At 46.4% G+C, this 16,548-nt stretch overlaps 1 protein-coding gene across 3 annotated transcripts in view; it reads right to left on the bottom strand.

Moving 5' to 3' along the window:
* Nucleotides 1-15,919, bottom strand: part of LOC125447481 (cAMP-specific 3',5'-cyclic phosphodiesterase 4B-like) — a 421,594-nt gene extending 405,675 nt beyond the window's left edge. For all 3 annotated transcript variants that reach the window (XM_059639794.1, XM_059639792.1, XM_059639793.1), the window contains exon 1: nt 15,745-15,919. The gene's annotated coding sequence lies outside the window, so the exon portion shown is untranslated. The remainder of the gene's footprint in view (nt 1-15,744) is intronic.
* Nucleotides 15,920-16,548: the final 629 nt, after the last annotated feature.

Below are 16,548 nucleotides of genomic sequence, written 5' to 3' on the forward strand. Positions count from 1 at the left end.
GTTGTGCCAAACTTTTACCCTAATCCAAAGGTCTAGCTAACATCCACCTATACCTTATACTGTCATCCACATATCTATCTAATAGCCACTACCTTTTCGTTCTTAACATATTTGTAGAATCCTTTAACTCTATTTACAAAGCGTTCTCATATCTCCTTTCTGCCCTCCTGATTTCCCTCTTAAGTACATTCCTACTGCCCTTATATTCTTCTGGGGTTCATTTGATCCCTGCTGTATTTGACATATGGTTCCTTCTTTCTGGAATACTGTGTCTAGTTCCAGTTATAGAAAAGATATTATATAACCCTCTGGAGAGGGTTTAGAAGAGTTTTACCAGAATGTTGCCAGGTATGGGAGGTTTGAGTCATAAAGAAAGGCTGGATAGGCTGGGACTTTTTTCAGTGGAATGTAAGAGGTTGAGAGGTGACCTAGAATAATGAGGGGTATAGATAGAGTTAATGGTAGCTGTCTTTTCCCAAAGATGGGGGATTTCAAGACTAGGGAGCCCATTTTTAAGGTGAGAGGCGAGAGATTTAAAAAAGACATGAGATGGAAATTTTCTACCCAAAGCGTGGTTCACATGTGGAATGAACTTCCTAAGGAAATGGTGGATGTGGGTACAATTACAATATTTAAAAGGCATTTGGATAAGTACATGAATAGGGAAGGTTAGGAGCACCCAGGTGGAACTAATTTAGTTTGAGATTATGTTTGGCATGGACCGGTTGGACTGAAGGGTCTGTTTCCATGCTGTATGACTCTCTGACTCGCTTATGACAAAGGCTTGTGACTATCTAGCAAAATCTGGAACACTCTAGCAGCACTGACATTGTCTGAGGAGGTGTGAATGTTCATAATGTTAATATTGCAAGGAAGTCACTAATAACAGTAGAACTAAATTCCTTTCACAATAACTGATGGTGGGAGAGATGGAGTAAAAGAAAATCACAAGTTTATGGACTCTTAAATGAATAGTGAGTTCACTTAGCAGCAGCAAAGGAACACTAGCAACATGAGCATAATATTTTATTTATTCTAAGAGTATATGGAACATAAGAAGTAAGAACTGGAGCAGGCCTTTTGGATCTTTGAACCTGCTCTGCTAATCCAAAGGACCATGGCTTAATGTCACCTTCCAACAACTTCTTCATATTTTTTAATTCCCTGGTACCAAAAAGCGACCATTAACCAGCCTCTGAGGGACAGAATTCCAAAGATTCATAATATCTTGAGTAAAGAATTTTCTCTTATTGCAGTCCTAATTGGCCGAACTGACATTCGGAGAGTACGAACCTTTAAAGATTGTTTTGCAAAGACTTGCAAGAGTCGAACAGATGCCCACATGAAGCAGCCCCAAATGAACACACAAATTAAAGAAATGAGTCTTTCGAATGCCATTTTGAATTCTCTAACCAGTGGAAACATTTTTATGTCTCCTGTATATAAAATATTTAATCACATACTTTAAAATAAATTTGCAATATGTCTATTTGGGGCAGCACCGTCCTTTCCTAGGTGCTGGACCTTGCCCTACAATATTGTCGCTTTTTAAAGCAAGACAGTGGATGGTGGGATTTGAATTCAATAAAATACGTGGAATTAACAATCTCATGATGACCATGAATCCACTGTCGATTGTCCAAAAAACCCATCTGGTTCACTAAGGTCCTTTAGGGAAGGAAACTGACATCCTTCCGGATGAGAGTTTGCTCGCTCAGCTGGAAGGTTAGTTTTCAGATGTTTAGTCACTTTTTATTTGAAAAAATATACTTTATTCATAGAATGTACAAAAAATAAAACATTTATACACCTACCCAGTCATGCAAGCTGCTCCCGGTTACCCAGGGGGTACATACGCGAACTAAAGGCAAACACAAAACAAAGAAGAAAAAAAAACAAAGCAAAGAAAATACCCCGGCAGTCGTCTCCCCGCACAGTCCTCGTTGACTCCCTGACCAGTTGAGGAAGGCGCCAGCTGGGCCCAGTTACCAGATAGGGCCCTTTTTTCTATTCTGGACAACGGGTTTCATACCGTGGTCTTTCCCCACCGCACCCTGGCGGCAGCTGCCCCAAGCTTTAGCGCGTCCCTCAGCACGTAGTCCTGGGCCTTGAAGAGCGCCAGTCTGCAACACTCGGTTGGGGTCAGTTCTTTCAGCTGGCAGACCAGCAAGTTGCAGGCAGACCAAAGAGCGTCTTTCACCGCATTCATGGTCCTCCAGGCACAGTTGATGTTGGTCAGTGTGCGTCCCGGGAAACAGCCCGTAGCACACGGAGTGCCGTGTCACGGAGCTGCTCGTGACGAACCTCGACAAATACCACTGCATCCCCCTCCAGACCTCCTGCGCATAGGCAGACTCCAGAAGGAGGTGATCGACAGTCTCATGCCCCCCGCAGCCACCTTGAGGGCAGCGTGCAGTGGCGCAGAGATTCCGGGCATGCATAAAGGATCTCACTGGCAGAGCCCCTCTCATCGCCAGCCAAGCAATGTCCTTGTGCTTGTTTGAAAGTTCTGGTGATGAGGAATTCTGCTAAACGACTTTGGCAGTCTGCGTGGGGAACCACATGACGGGATCCACCTCTCCTTTTCCCGAAGGGTCTCAAGGATACTACGTGCTGACCACTGCTTGACGGCCTTGTGGTCAAAGGTGTTTCCTTTCAAAAATTTCTCCACAAAGGACAGGTGGTACGGGACAGTCCGACGACTCAAAGCGTTCCACGGCAATGAGGCCAGGCCCATCCTTCGCAACACCGGGGACAGGTAGAACCTCAGTAAGTAGTGACACTTGGTGTTTGCGTACTGAGGATCTACGCACAGCTTGATGCAGCCGCACACAAAGGTAGCCATCAGGGCGAAGGTGGCGTTCAGTACGTCCTTTCTCCCGTTTTCCAGGTCTTTGTGCATGGTAACCCTGCGGACCCGGTCCATCCTCGACCCCCAAATGAAGTGGAAGATGGCCCGGGTGACCGCAGTGGCACAGGCCAGGGAATAGGCCAGGCCTGCGCCACATACAACAGTACCGAAAGCCCCTCGCACCTGACAACCAGGTTCTTACCCGCGATGGAGAGGGACCGGAGCGTCCACCTGCCCAGCTTCTGCTTCAGTTTGGTGATACACTCCTCCCAAGTGTTAGAGCATGCCCCAGCTCCACCGAACCAAACACCCAGCACTTTCAGGTAGTCTGTCCTGACGGTGAAGGGGATGAAGGAGCGGTCGTCCCAGTTCCCAAAGAACATGACCTCGCTCTTACCCCTATTGACTTTGGCACCCAAGGCCAGTTCAAACTGGCCGCAGATGTCCAACAGCCTACTCACCGACCAACGATCGGTGCAGAAGACGGTGACGTCATCCATGTACAGAGAGGTCTTGACCTGAAGGCCTCCGCTGCCTGGGATAGTCACGCCCTTTAGGCTCACGTCCTTCCTGATGGATGCGGTGAAGGGCTCCATACAGCACACGAACAAGGCAGGAGAGAGCGGGCACGCCTGCCTGACTCCAGATGTGACGGGAAAACTGTCTGATTCCCACCCGTTGATCGATACTGCACTAACGATGTTGGTGTAGAGCAGCCGGATCCAATTGCGGATGCCTTCCCCGAACCCCAACTTGGAGAGGACGTCCCTCATGTAAGCATGAGGGACCCTGTCGAAGGCCTTCTCCTGGTCCAGGCTGATGAGGCAGGTGTCCACCCGCCTGTCCTGCATGTAGGCGATCGTATCCCTGATGAGGGCGAGGCTCTCAGCGATCTTCCTGCCTGGCACAGCACAGGTTTGGTCAGGGTGAATCACCGACTCCAGGACAGGCCTGACCCGGTTGGCTATGACTTTGGCCAGGATTTTGTAGTCCACGTTCAATAATGAAATGGGACGCCAATTCTTAATTTCTTCCCTCTCCCCCTTCCTCTTGTAAATGAGGGTGATGATGCCCTTCCTCATGGACTTGCACATTTCCCCTGCCCGAAGCGCACTATCGTACACCTCCAGCAGGTCCTGGCTGACCAGGTCCCACAGAGCGGAATACAGCTTGATCGGTAAGCCGTCGCTCCCACGAGTCTTATTCCTCTCCAAGGACTTGAGGGCTCTGGTCAGCTCATCCAGGGATATCAGCTGGTCCAGCCACTCCCTCGTGCCATCGTCTAAGACCTCCGTCATAGACGACAGGAACGACTCGGAGGCCGTGCTGTCCGTGGGCTTCGTGTCCTACAGTCCGGCATAGAAGGATCTGCTGATCCTCAAAATGTTGGGCCAAGACGACGCCACCGAGCCGTCGTCCTCCTTCGGCTGGCTAAGCACAGATCTCTCTTTGTGCACCTTCTGAAAGAAGAAACGCGAGCACGTCTCGTCCTGCTCCACGGAACGGACCCTGGACCGGAAGATTATCCTAGAGGCCTCCGCGGCCAAGAGCGAGGCTTGCTGGCCCCTCACCTCGCGGAGGTCCTCCGTGACATCGACCCCCATCAACTGCAGAAGGAGCAGGTTCTGCATCCTTTTCTGGAGTCGCGACAACTTTCCCCGCCTCTCTCTCGCCTTCCGAACACCCTTGAGGACAAAGAACCTCTTGACGTTCTCCTTCACCGTCTCCCACCAGTCGCCCGAAGACTCAAAGAGGGGTTTCACGGTTCTCCAAGCGGCGTACTCCCTCTTGAGCTCCTGGATGTTCGCTGGGGTCAACAGAGTTGTGTTGAGCTTCCATGTCCCCTTGCCGTCCTGCTGGTCGTCCTGTAAGTGACAGTCGGCCAGCAGAAGGCAGTGGTCGGAGAAGAACACCGGCTCGACGCCAGTGGACCTGACCGAGAACGTCCGCGAAACGAACAGGAAGTCTATCCTTGAGCAGATAGACCCGTCTGGCCGCGACCAGGTGTATCTCCGCTGCGCTCCATCTGCAGGGGCGCTGAAGACGTTCAGCAACTTGGCATCCTTCACCGTGCCCATCAGGAATCTGGATGTGACGTCCAGTTGACACCCCCCACCCGCTGTCCCCAAACCGGATCTTACATCTGCATCGATGATGCAGTTGAAGTCCCCGCCTAGGATGACTGGCCTGGATGTAGCCAGCAGGGGTGGAAGCCGCTGAAGGACGGCCAACCGCTCACTCCATACCGCTGGGGCGTACACGTTGATCAGCCTCAGGGGAGCATTCCTGTAGGTGACATCAACCACGAGGAGGCACCCCCATATCACCTCCTGAACTTGTGAGATGGTGAAGTTGGGCCCCCGCAGCGGAATGGCCAGGCCCGAGGAGCAACCGTCATTACCCCCCACCAAATCGAAGGCCCACAGGTCCAGGCGCCCGACCATTTCCCGTACCTGCTGAGGTGCGGTATCCAGTACTCCTGCAAAAACAGGAGGTCTGCCTTGACGGTGGTCAGGTAGGCCAACTTGGACACACATCTTGCGGTGGACTTGACGCTGCGCACATTAATGCTCGCAACTCATACCCCCATTGTGGGCAGTGACTGCAGTACCCTCCCAGAGTCCAAGGTCCAGCCCCTCCATCTGTCCCTTCATGCCCACTGCCCGGACGAACTGCTGGACGCTCTCCTGGCTTAGGAAACCGTCTGTGCTGCCTTCTGGGTGGCATCCCCCTGTCGGGTGTACGGAGGCAGAAGAGTCCGGCTGTGGGTCAGGCTGGGGACACGCTGTTTGCTGCGTCCCGTCGGAAGGTTCCGGAGGGCCCTCCAGGGCCCCAGCAGTGCGTGGCTGGGCGTCGGAGGGAGCCTCAGGACGCCTCCCGTCACCTGGAATCAGGTACTTTCCTTCTTCCTGGAAATCTTCAGCTTCTGCCTTGGGCGGGCCTCCTCCAAATCCCCCTCGTTAGAGGAGCTCTTATAGCCCCCCTGTAGCTGCCTCTTCCTGCCTGATAGTTGCGGTGCTGGGGCCCTCCGGCACACCTTCCTCCTCGCCTTCCGGACTGTCGTCCATTCCCCTGGGTCACCTGTCGCCTCTTCCATCGACTCCGGGTTGTGGTGGGGGGAGAGCGGTCTGCAGAGGCGCTTTGCTGGCCTCGGGTCCGTCCTGCGGGGCTGGGCCCTCCTGCATGACATGGCCTTCCTGCACACACGGGGGTCCTTGCAGGGGCCTGGTGCCTTCCTCTCCTCCGGGGGGGGGGGCTTGCCCCGCATTGCCACTGCCGGCGACCTGGGCATAGGTGATCCCCTGCCGTGGGCATGCCCTGTAGAGGTGGCCCGCTTCCCTGCAAAGGTTGCAGCTTTCTCCTTTTGGGCAATCCTTTGGAAGGTGTCCCTCCTCCCTGCAGATGGTGACTTTGCAGTCGGCCGCCACGTGACCTGACCTACCATAGGCATGGCAGACTTTGGGTTGCCCTGCATAGGTCAGGTAGCCCTTGCTCCCGCCGATCGCGAAGCTGGACGGTGAGTGTACAGTATTCCAGTCCGCGCCCGTCCTCAGCGTCATCCTGACTTGCCTCTTACTGGTCCAGATCCCAAAGGGGTCCATAATGTTGGTTAGGTCCCCTTCCACCTCCACATACCTTCCGTGGAAGGTCAGGACATCAGCTGCTGGCACATGCGGGTTGTATACGTAGACAGTCACCATACGGCTCCTCTGCACTGGCATCACAAACAGCGGGACGGCGGTCAGTACGGAGAGGGAGCCCTCACCTCCTTTCTCCTTGAAAACCTCCAGGAAGCGCTCGCAAAGCTGGGCACTCCTGAAGGTTACATAGTAGAAACCTCCTCCGGGGAAATCCTGCAGGCAGTAAATGTCCGCAGCAGCGAACCCACAACAGTCCAACAGGACCCTCTTCACGACGAAGGTGCGATCCACAGGTGCACCTTCATCCACCTTCTTCACGGAAACACAGATGGTGTTCCGGACCCCCTGACCCGGGGCACAAGCACTTGCCGCAGCCATCGTTGCAGGTTGGCTGCTCCCCTAAACCAGCGTTAGGCTGAAGCCAGCATTAAGGGTGCACAGCCACCCCGACGTCTTCCTTCTACCTCCAACACAGTCGCGCTCTCCTCTTCTCAGTCCACAAAAGAGTGGGTCTTTATTTTGTTCTGGATGTAAGCTGGCTCACTGAGCTGGAGGTTCGTTTTCAGACAATTTGTCACCATTCTAGGTAACATCATCAGTGAGCCTCTGGTAAAGCGCTGGTGTTATGTCCCGCTTTCTATTTATCTGTTTAGATAGGTTGGGATGTCAATTCCTGCGTTGGTGATGTCATTTTCTGTTCTTTTTCTCAGAGGATTTCTTCCTTCAAACCAGCATCTACAGGAAAACAACACATACGGACCAAATACTGAACTACAGGAGCAACCATCCCAACACTTACAAACGAAGCAGCATTAGAACATTATTCCAACGAGTCACCACACACTGCAGCACAGAGGAACTACAAAGAGCAGAAGAAAATCAACTGTACAGCATATTCAAAAAGAACGGTTACCCAATGAACACAGTCCGCCGATTTCTCAGCAACAAACTCAAACAAACAGACAAAATGGGCCCAGAAACTATAACAACTCTCCCCTACATCAAAGACATTTCCGAAATGACTGCCAGACTACTCGGACCTCTTGGCATCAGGGTAGTCCACAAACCCACCAACACGCTAAAACAGCAGCTAATGAACTTAAAAGACCCTATACAGACAACAAGCAAAACAAACGTCATCTACAAAATACCTTGCAAGAACTGTGACAAACACTACATTGGACAAACAGGCAGAAAGCTCGCCACCAGAATACATGAACATCAACTAGCCACAAAAAGACATGACCCACTATCACGCGTATCCTTACACACAGATGAGGAAGGACACCACTTTGATTGGGACAACACATCCATCCCAGGACAAGCCAAACAGAGACACGCACAAGAATTCCTAGAAGCATGGCATTCCAACCGGAACTCCATCAACAAACACATTGATTTGGAGCCAATCTACCATCCCCTCAGAAAAAGAACAGGAAATGACATCACCAACCTATCTAAACAGATAAATAGAAAGCGGGACATAACACCAGCGCTTCATCGGAGGCTCACTGATGATGTTACCTAGAATGGTGACGAAACGTCTGAAAACTAACCTTCCAGCTCAGCGAGCAAACTCACATCCAGAAACTCAACCTGAGCTACAAATCTTCTCAAAACTCACTGACATCCTTACCTGGTCTGGCCTACATGTGGTTCCAGACCTACAACAATGTGGATTACTCTTAACTGCCCTCTGAGCAACTGGGGATGGGCAATAAATGTTGCCTAGCCAGCAATGCCCTCATCCCGTGAATGATTAAAAGCCCACCTCTTTGAAACATTCAAATTGTTTCAAAGCTTGCTTGTTTCAGAGTCTGCTGTGCTATTCATTATGATTGTGGTTGATCATCCAGCTCAATACATGTTCTGCTTTTGCCCCATATCCTTTGAATCCTTTTGCCGCGACTGCTCATCACAGTCAAACCTTTCATTCTCATTTCTACATCATTTTTTACCATTTTTTAAAAACTTTAGATATCTACTTTGAAGTAGTTGCTATGTTAGTATTAAATACTGTACAAGCAGTTGTCCCAGGGTCAGATACAGGGGTAAAGTTCCTTTTACACTGTTGCAACAACATTATTTAGTCCCGATTTCAGATACATATCCCCTCCTGCAACAAAATTCATCAGTCAGAACACTGAGTACAGGAGTTTGGGACAGCACGTTACAGCTGTAAAAGATATTGGTTACACAACATTTGAGGAACTGGGTACAATTCTGGTTGCTGTGTTTAGGAAGAATACTATAAATTGGAAAGGGTGCAAAAGACTAGGATGTTACTGTGAAGGAAGGTTTAAGGTACAAGGAGAAGCTGGATAGGCCAGGACATGTTTCCCCAGAGTGTAGGAGGCTGACAGGTAACCTTATCGAGGCTTATAAAATCGTGATAGGCACAGATAAGGTGAATAGCCAAGTCCTTTTCCAGGGTGGGGGTGTACAGAAATAGAGAGCATAGGTTTAAGGTGAGAGGGAAAAGATTTAAAAGGCACCGAGGGGCTACTTTTTCACACAGAGGGTGGTGCATATTTGGAACAAGCTGCCAGAGCACGTGGTAGAGGCGGGTACAATTACAATTACAACTTTGAAAAGACATTTGATAGAACATGGATAGGAAAGGTTGAGAAGATATTGGGAAAATGCAGGCAAATGGAACCAGTTCAGTTTAGGAAGCTTCGTTGGCATGGATGTGATGGGCTGAAGGGCCTGTTTCCATGCTGTATACTTCTATGGCTCTATGAAAATTACATTGTAATTCTTCACATCATACATCCTGCATCAACATGTAAGTAAGTTTCAAATTAATTTCACCAGAATGAGAGTGTGTCAAGATGAGACAGTGATGAAATATTCCATCTATTCTGCATGTTCCTGATAGAAAATATTGGAACCTTATTAGCAGTAGAGACAGGACACATTCCTCCCACTGATTTGGGTTGCACTTTAAGCCTAGTCATGGAGGTGAATGGATAATGCTTTAACTGCCCACATTAGCCAAGTTATCAAGTTCCGATTCTTGACATCACATACAAAATATCATGCTGTGGATCAGGACAAAAAGGCAAATCAAAAATGCTCTGCCTTTTACCATACCTTGCAGTATAAGATACAGTCTAAGATGATTCAATATTAACAATCCCAATAATTGACATTTTCAATTTACACAGCATATAAATCAATTCCCCATCTCACCAGCTGCAACATGCTACATACTTGCATCAGCAGTCAGCCTCAGTTTTTATCACCCACAAATACATGCTTTACTTACTCTACAGTTGGATGCAAGGTACCCAGCCTCTAGGAGTCGTACTGTGAAGGTTAGCAGGAATCTAACAGATGGCCCATATAAAACAGGCCCCATTGAATCAATAATTAAGAAAAATGAGTCTTCCAAACGAATAAATGAATGACGAAGCTAGTCTCACGCTCAAAGTCAATATATTTCTTAATTTGCCAAATAACTGGGTTGCAATGACAGAATTCGGTATCAGTAACAAATTTGCCCCAAAAAAAATGCCCAGTACCAAATTCACGACGAGAACCAACTACTGGCCCGGTCTTGAGAAGCAGGTATTGGAAAAGGTCTTCGAAGCCTATTAGGATTGTCACGAGAAATGCAATGTCCACACAGGCACTTAAATTAGTCCAATCAAACCCTGAATCCAGCAAAGATCTCAGTGATAATGTAGCTAATCAGCCACTTTAGGAAACAAATGTCTAGTGTTGTGGCAGAAGACCAAGATTACTCAGCCCCAAAGACAACCGAAAGTCCTCATGACCAAAATTAGCAACTTCCAGTGATTCATATCATTGGTAAATGGCAAACACGTGAGTGCCATAATGTTAAGTGGCTTGCACTATGAGACTCTAACGATCATTTCTATTTTCCTTACATCTGTATTTGGGATTGTCAAGCAGAACAATAAATCATTTTATCAAGCCTAATAAATCTGTCACTCATTGCCATCAAATCCAACAGAAACAGCATCCGAAATAAAAATGGAAAGAACTGCAGATGCTGTAAATCAGGAACAGAAAGAGCATCCCATCTGTTGTGTTATACTAACAATGGTTCAATCAAAATAGTCAATGATAGGTCGAAGGGAACTATGAACATATTTCTGGGTGTATGTGCTTGTTTGTATGCATGTGTAGCTACGCTTGCCTGTTCAAGTTATGTGTATTTACTGCGTGTATTCCGCAGCTTCCTGAAGTACTGAAAATTCTCTTTGAGCATTCTGGTTTCTGTCCTATTCCCTGCTATCATGCAAATATTAACTCTCATTGATTCAGAAGCACTTCTAATCAAACCAGATATCAATAGAATTTAGAAATTATTTGGTACGTTGTAAAATATTATTGAAGAGTGGCAGATTTATGTCTTTATCACATCATACAATGGTTAAAAAGTTTGTCATAGCTATAAAATAGAACATAGAACATTACAGCACAGTACAGGCCCTTCGGCCCTCGATGTTGCACCGACCTGAAGCGCATCTAACCTACACTATTCCATGTACGTCCATATGCTTATCCAATGACGACTTAAATGTACCTAAAGTTGGCGAATCTACTATTGTTGCAGGCAAACCATTCCAATCCCTTACTACTCTGAGTAAAGAAACCACCTGTGACATCTGTCCTATATCTTTCACCCCTCAATTTAAAGCTATGCCCCCTCGTGCTCACCGTCACCATCCTAGGAAAAAGGCTCTCCATATCCACCCTATCTAACCCTCTGATTATTTTATATGTTTCAATCTTCTTCTCAACCTTCTTCTCTCTAAAGAAAAACAGCCTCAAGTCCCTCAGCCTTTCCTTGTAAGACCTTCCCTCCATACCAGGCAACATCCTAGTAAATCTCCTCTGCACCCTTTCCAAAGCTTCCACATCCTTCTTATAATGCGGTGACCAGAACTGTACACAATACTCCATATGCGGCCGCACCAGAGTTTTGTACAGCTTCACCATAACCTCTAGTTCCGGAACTCGATCCCTCTATTAATAAAAGCTAAAACACTCTATGCCTTCTTAACAGCCCTGTCAACCTGGGTGGCAACTTTCAAGGATGTGTGTACATGGACACCGAGATTTCTCTGCTCATCTACACTACTAAGAATCTTACCATTAGCCCAGTACTTTTCTTTCCGGTTACTCCTACCAAAGTGCATCACCTCACACTTGTCTGCATTAAACTCCATTTGTCACCGCTCAGCCCAGATCTGCAGCTTATCTATGTCTCTCTGCAACCTACAGCATCCTTCGTCACTATCCACAACTCCACTGACCTTAGTGTCGCCTGAAAATTTACTAACCCATTCTTCTACGCCCTCATCAAAGGTCATTTATAAAAATGACAAACAGCAGTGGACCCAACACCAACCCTTGCGGTACACCACTAGTAACTGGTCTACAGGATGAACATTGCCCATCAACTACCACCCTCTGTCTTCTTTCAGCAAGCCAATTTCTGATCCAAACTGCTATATCTCCCACAATTCCATTCCTCTGCATTTTGTACAATAGCCTACTGTGGGGAACCTTATCGAACGCCTTGCTGAAATCCATATACACCACATCAACTGGTTTACTCTCATCTACCCGTTTGGTCACCTTCTCAAAGAACTCAATAAGGTTTGTGAGGCACGACCTTCCCTTCACAAAACCGTGCTGACTATCCCTAATCAATTTATTCTTTTCTAGATGATTATAAATCCTATCCCTTGTAGCCCTTTCCAACACTTTACCAACAACTGAGGTAAGGCTCACTGGTCTATAATTACCAGGGTTGTCTCTACTCCCCTTCTTGAACAGGGGAACCACATTTGCTATCCTCCAGTCGTCTGGGACTATTCCTGTAGACAATGACGAGTTAAAGATCAATGTCAAAGGCTCGGCAATCTCCTCCCTGGCTTCCCAGAGGATCTAGGATAAATCCCATCCGGCCGAGAGGATTATGTATCTTCACCCTCTGTAGGAGTTCTAATACCTCTTCCTTGTGAACCTCAATTCCACCTAGTCTAGTAGCCTGTATCTCACTATTCTCCTCAATAACATTGTCATTTTCTAGAGTGAAAACTGCTGAAAAATATTCATTTAGTGCTTCCCCTATCTCCTCTGACCCCACACACAACTTACCACTACTCTCCTTGATTGGCCCTAACCTTACTTTTGTCATTTTTTTTTCCTTAAATACCTATAGAAAGCCTTAGGGTTTACCCTGATCCTATCCGCCAACAACTTCTCATGTTTCCTCCTGGGTCTTCTGAGTTCCCTCAGAATGGTTCCTAACAGTCACCAGATAGTCACTCATCAGATCGAAAAAAATATTCCTGCCAATCGATTGAGCACAATTTGATCCCAAATTTCTGAGGGATTGGGTGTTTCCTCATAATTTAAAGTGAAGTGATGAAACAAATGTATGCAACTTGACATTGGAGGTAGCAAGAAATTCAAATGTTGAAGTTAGAGTCAACAGAGTGTGAAGCTGGAGGAACACAGCAGGCCAGGCAGCATCACAGGAGCAGGAAAGTCAACGTTTTGTGTTGGGACCCTTCTTCAGAGCTTGGCAATAAATGTTTTCATATCAAGAGTAAAACTGTAAGGGATTTGTTAAGCGTCTCCCTTCTTGTTCAGACAGGGAAAACAGAGGTCAAACTTCACAGATGCAATAGTGTTATGATATAACAGTCAATGGGGAACTTCAAACCAGTGTCTACAGGAAAACAACACATACGGACCAAATACTGAACTACAGGAGCAACCATCCCAACGCCCACAAACGAAGCTGCATTAGAACGTTATTCCAACGAGCCACCACACACTGCAGCACAGAGGGACGACAAAGAGCAGAGGAAAATCACCTGTACAGCGTATTCAAAAAGAACGGTTACCCAATGAACACAGTCCGCCGATTTCTCAGCAACAAACTCAAACAAACAGACAAAACGGGCCCAGAAACTATAACCACTCTCCCCTACATCAAATACATTTCCGAAATGACTGCCAGACTACTCGGACCCCTTGTCATCAGGGTAGCCCACAAACCCACCAACACACTAAAACAGCAGCTAATGAACTTAAAAGACCCTATACAGATAACAAGCAAAACGAACGTCATCTACAAAATACCTTGCAAGAACTGTGACAAACACTACATTGGACAAACAGGCAGAAAGCTCGCCACCAGGATGCATGAACATCAACTAGCCACAAAACGACATTACCCACTATCACTCGTATCCTTACACACAGATGAGGAAGGACACCACTTTGATTGGGACAACACATCCATCCTAGGACAAGCCAAACAGAGACACGCACAAGAATTCCTAGAAGCATGGCATTCCAACCGGAACTCCATCAACAAACACATTGATTTGGAGCCAATCTACCATCCCCTGAGGAAAAGAACAGGAAATGACATCACCAACCCAAGGAAACCTAACCAGATAAATAGAAAGCGGGACATAACACCAGCGCTTCGTCAGAGGCTCACTGATGATGTTACCTAGAATGGTGACGAAATGTCTGTAAACTAACCTTCCAGCTCAGCGAGCAAACTCACATCCAGAAACTCAACCTGAGCTACAAATCTTCTCAAAACTCAATATAACAGTCAGTTGCAAACATAACAAGAATGACACTCACTGAGTGTGCTATATTTTGACCTTTATCTAATTATAAGAAGTCAGAGTTCTCAACTCCTGACAAAACCCGCCTTACCAAATTGCATACTCACAGCTCTTTTACCTGTCCTATGTCCCTTCCCAGTATCCAAAAAGCCAAATATATTTTCCTGCCAAAGGAATCATAACAATAAGCCAGCACCCCACAAGCCTGTTCCATGTCCACAGACTGTTTGGCACCCTCCACTTTTTCAACCTGCCTGATACTTACCAGTCTCATCCTTCCAACTTGCTCCAAACAGGCTTGCACCCAGTTTGTATTTTCCAACCACTATGCCAACAGTACTTTCCAACTTTCTTCCAGGAATTATTGAAAAACAAAGTCTCACACACTGATTTGTCTTGAGTAGATGCCTTCCCTGCTCTCCACTGGGTTTGATGAAATTAGGAAATCTAGGAGTAAAGACATCAAGGGTCCTGGGCTGAAACATCAACTTTTCTGCTCCTGTGATGCTGCCTGGCTTGCTGAGTTACTCCAGCTCCAGCATCTGTAATTCTCATTATCTCCTGGACTATCGTATTTTCTCCATCAATGTTTTAGTTTTAACAATGATTATAAATCCAAAAAACATTTGCTCCTTTTCCTTTTGTTAAGTGATATGTAGTCCATTTCTAACATTTTTAAATTTGTGTGTTAAACTGAACTCAATCTTTGTTGCATATTAGTAGTTTGTTCTATTTGCTTCCATCGATTTTTCCCTTTTTTTCAGGCAAAGACTTATATGGTTCGTCATCTTCCAGCAACTCAGCCAATGGGATGTTCCTGATGCGTGAACCTTGACAGTAAATGTCCATGAGATATTCAACTGCAGAGACACTGCGGTTAAGTCTAACTTGTCCCCATCCAAAACACCAGATGAATCCTACTCAGGTAAGGTCAGTGAATAATGAGCAATCAGGAGAAAAAACCTTGGATCATTTTCCTTTCTTAACAATGGGCACTGTGACCAACTGTAGTACCCTCGCTGCTATTTCCTCTAGGATTTAGTAACTGAACGGTGATCACAATGTAGATTCTGAGAATTTCTGGTAAGTATGTCTCAATTACTCAATTGCTTTGACCATATGAGGCATCAGGGTAAACCATGACCATACCCATCAAAAGTGAGCAATATTTTATCAGAATAAGCTGGGGCACCATAGCCTATTAGCCATACACCTCAAAACCAAGGTGAAACTAGAACAGCAAAATATAACACATTATAAAATCTGTTAAGCATCTCCCTAAACAAGCAAAGGACAACCCTGCAGGCTTCAGAATGGCCATACATTGCTTTATCCAGAAATCGCTTTGCCTATTGCTTCTTATTTAAACTGCAAAATGACTTTTAAACAGCTAATCAGTGACTCCAGTAAACCGAGTACAATAAAAAAACTCACTAATCAGGATAAAATATAAAACACACATCTCATTAATGGGTTGCACACATCGCCAAAAAGATTCATAAAAAAAATACATGAATAAGACATGATCACCATCATAGGTTAAAATCCAGACTCTGCAGCAGCTCAATGAGAGATCCAAACATGAAGCGTATGGTTACATATAGAGGAGGCTCACCTTTGTAATAACTGAGAATTGATGGGTCAATCTGCTACAATGAGAGATTCTATTAAGGGAAGATTGTCCAAAAAAAATCCCCGGCTCCCATTCAGGGCCACCCCATTCACAGAAGCTTCTCTTTGTTTACCAACGTGCGCAGCCTGACGATGTGACAGCCCAGTTAATCACTGTGAGCGGAGAGAGAGAGGGTTGGGGGCGGGGGGTAGTTGGTGAGGAGAAAGAAAAACTGCAGATCCAACAGGGATTAAGAATAAAAAGCAAGCAGTGAAATCCCTGAGATGTCAATGTGTGCGAGAGTGTGTGGGTATGTATGTATGTGTATGTGGGTGGGAAGGGGGGATGGAACAGTGCGAGATTCACTTCCCACAAAAGCTCACCTGATGAGAAACAATTCAGTTGAAGATTTTCAACTAGGAATCCAAAGGGAAAAATGTGCATCATTAAATCTGATCCTTCATGATATTAGGGTGAACATTTCTTAAGGTAAATATCAGTCCAAGAACGCGGCTAGTTACCCTCAAATTCAGACTTTAAAAATACAATTGGTCTTCTAGTTTCAGTTGAGTAAATTATCTTGCAACTCCCTTCGAAATATAAAAGAGGACTGTATATTGAAGATTTCCCTGGCATACTGAAGCTGAAATGACAGTTAAACGTACCTGGGGTTTCAGCTAATTTAGGTAATAAATTGCTAAGCCAGCCAGAATGTAATATCTTTGATCCCCAGGTTTAACAGAGGATTCCATTCTCAGGTCATGTGCACTAGAAAAGGGAAGATTTTTGAAGATTCCTGGCCTTTCT

Source organism: Stegostoma tigrinum, chromosome 35, assembly GCF_030684315.1.
Source record: "Stegostoma tigrinum isolate sSteTig4 chromosome 35, sSteTig4.hap1, whole genome shotgun sequence".
NCBI lineage: Eukaryota > Metazoa > Chordata > Chondrichthyes > Orectolobiformes > Stegostomatidae > Stegostoma > Stegostoma tigrinum.